Raw genomic sequence first — 3,638 nt, 5'->3', positions numbered from 1 at the left:
CATTGCCACACCCACCACTGGAGGAGGAGGCTGATTACAACACATTGCCACACCCACCACTGGAGGAGGAGGCTGATTACAACGCATTGCCACACCCACCACTGGAGGAGGAGGCTGATTACAGCACATTGCCACACCCACCACTGAAGGAGGAGGCTGATTACAGCACATTGCCACACCCACCACTGGAGGAGGGGGCTGACTACAACGCATTGCCACACCCACCACTGGAGGAGGGGGCTGATTACAACGCATTGCCACACCCACCACTGGAGGAGGAGGCTGATTACAGCACATTGCCACACCCACCACTGGAGGAGGAGGCTGATTACAGCACATTGCCACACCCACCACTGGAGGAGGAGGCTGATTACAGCACATTGCCACACCCACCACTGGAGGAGGAGGCTGATTACAGCACATTGCCACACCCACCACTGGAGGAGGAGGCTGATTACAGCACATTGCCACACCCACCACTGGAGGAGGAGGCTGATTTCAACACATTGCCACACCCACCACTGGAGGAGGAGGCTGATTACAACACATTGCCACACCCACCACAGGAGGAGGAGGCTGATTACAGCACATTGCCACACCCACCACAGGAGGAGGAGGCTGATTACAGCACATTGCCACACCCACCACATGATGTGCAGCTGTACATTGGATGACACCTCAGCACCACACTGAAACAGTGTGAGGTTTCTTCACAGTGGCTGGAATGCCAAAAATATAACATGTAAAATCTAATTCTCCATCTTGGTCTACCACTGATCCCGGATATTTAAATGCCTCCACTCTTTTCAATGGCTCTCCCAGCAGCCTAACTTCTGAATCCTGGTCATCCTTAAACCTCAGATATTCTGCCTTCTTCCTATTTATCTTCAGTCTTCTTTGAACACTCCTGATACTTTCAACAAATTGTCCCACCCACACTCTACGCCTCTAAGTTTCCATCTTGGGCTACCACTCCTCCTGGATATTTAAAACTTCTCCGCTCTTTTCAGTGGCTCTCCCTGCAGGCTAACTTCTGCATCCTGGCCATTCTTAAACCTCAAATATTTCTTCCTATTTATCTTCAATCTTGTGTCTTCTTTGATCGTGATAACTTTCTACCAATTGTTTCACCCACACCCTGACGTTCCATTTTGGGCTACCACTCATCCTGTCCAATCGTCGCAGTCCACTCTTCCCTAACAGAGAGCAGTGCAGGCCTTTCTTTCGGCCTCCTCTTCTCCAAACCAATATGAGACCTCAACAGACTTTGACGATGTCAGCTCCCCTCTCTCCACGCGCTCCTCCTGTAGCATATTGTCACCCAAACCTCGGCTTACCCATTTCCTCGTAACAATGCGCCGTTATGTAACGCCTCGTTTGTCGAGCAGCCCGTACCTTCTCCTCGCGTTTCCATGGCGACGGCACTGCTGGATGGAGCGCTCTGTAGTAACGTCTCTGATGACTTCCAAAGCGGCTCTTTGTAGGTGTTTACTATTAAGAAACTGCAGACGATGCAGATTGCTTGGGGTTGCCCCTATTAATTAAACCGGTGGATTCCGAAAGGATTCTGACCCTTTCACTTCCTGCATGCTTTATTGTGTTGTAGATTTCATTTTCAGTCAGTCAGTCAGTCAGTCAGTTATTTCCCAACCCATTATATCCTAACACAGGATCACGGGGGTCCACTGGAGCCAATCCCAGCCAACACAGGGTGCAAGGCAGGAACAAATCCCTGGGCAGGGCACCAGCCCACCACAGGACACACACACACCCACACACTAGGCACACACTGGGGAGAATTTAGGATCGCCAATCCACCTAACCTGCATGTCTTTGGACTGTGGGAGGAAACCCACACAGAGAACGGGGAGAACATGCAAACTCCATGCAGGGATTACCTGGAAAGCGAACCCGGGTCTCCTTACTGCGAGGCAGCAGCGCTACCACTGCGCCGCCGTGCCGCCCGATTTCATTTTCAGTGGAGACATTTGCCATGGTTGCCCATCAGCCTCCGCTCAGTAACCCATAATGACAACACATTTCCAGAAAGGTGTGCAAATTTATTAAAAAATTCAAAACACTGAAATCTCTCATTCCTTGAAGTATTCGGACCCTTTGCTGTGACACCCCTAAACTGTGTTTCGGGCCCATCCTGTTTGCTTTAATCTCTCCAAGAGAAGTGTCTACAACAGGGGTCCACAACTCCGGTCCTGGAGGGCCGCAATAGCTGCAGGTTTTCATTCTAACCCTTTTCTTAATGAGTGACCTGTTTTTGCTGCTAATTAACTTCTTTTTGAATTCATTTTAATTGACTTGTTCTTGTGGCACGGTGGCGCAGTGGGTAGCGCTGCTGTCTCGCAGTTAGGAGACCCGGGTTCGCTTCCCGGGTCCTCCCTGCGTGGAGTTTGCATGTTCTCCCCGTGTCTGCATGGGTTTCCTCCCACAGTCCAAAGATATGCAGGTTAGGTGGATTGGCGATTCTAAATTGGCCCTAGTGTGTGCTTGGTGTTTGTGTGTGTCCTGCGGTGGGTTGGCACCCTGCCCAGGATTGGTTCCTGCCTTGTGCCCTGTGTTGGCTGGGATTGGCTCCAGCAGACCCCCGTGACCCTGTAGTTAGGATTCAGCGGGTTGGAAAATGGATGGATGGATGGATGGATGACTTGTTCTTGAAGACTCAGACCCTTCAATTGTTTCTTTTTTCCTTAATTAGCTGCCAAACAATAACGAGATACAAAATGAGCCAAAACAACTGGTGTCCATCATACAGTATCTGAAAATAAAGAAAGATGGAGGTTTCAGGATTGCTGATCTGCTCAGGTCCACAAAACATTTTAACAGGAGAAAATCAACAATTTCAGAAATGTCTGCTAGTTACACAATGAGAGCAGCAACAAACCGTGGAATTAAAGAACAACAAGACTTGTCGCCTAATTAAGCAACTGGTTGGAGTGAAATTGGTTGGAGTTTGAGGCCATGACTTAGGTGGTCTTCTGTTGGCTCACTCACCTCACATTTCTCTTCTGTTTGGGTGAAATGATGCAATTCAGAGGAACAAATCTTTAAAAACTAGTCAACTAAAATGAAAGAAAAATGACTTAATTAGCAGCAGAAATTGGCCACCAATTAAGGATAGGGTTAGAATGAAAATCTACAGCCACTGCGGCCCTCCAGGACCGGAGTTGGAGACCCCTGGTCTAGCATTTAAATGGAGTCCATCTATGACAAATTGAATTGATTGGACATTGTTTAGAAAGGCACACATTCACCTGTGTATAGAATTTTGTAGCAGCGCTTCTTAAATTTTCCTACAACTCCCAGTAGCCCCGGCAGTATGACACCTTTGGGCAGCTTCAGAGAAGCGCTTCAGTTGCTGGGAAGAAAGTTAATAAGGTGCTCTCAATTTTCAGTCCGGTGTCTCCCGTTTGCTTTGACTCCCCTTGAGATGTTTCTAGAACTTGATTGGAGTCCGGCAGTGGCAATTGATTGGCCATTAAGTCTGGGCTTTGGCTGGGCCACACAAGGACACTCAGAGACCTGGCCTGAAGCCACTACCAGTGTTGTCTTGGCTGTGTGCTTCAAGTCATTGTCATGCTGAAAACTGAACTGTCACCCCAGTCTGAGGTGGAACAAGTTTTCTT

The sequence above is a fragment of the Erpetoichthys calabaricus genome, chromosome 13 (genome assembly GCF_900747795.2).
Source record: "Erpetoichthys calabaricus chromosome 13, fErpCal1.3, whole genome shotgun sequence".
Lineage (NCBI taxonomy): Eukaryota > Metazoa > Chordata > Cladistia > Polypteriformes > Polypteridae > Erpetoichthys > Erpetoichthys calabaricus.
This window is presented reverse-complemented; position numbering follows the sequence as displayed.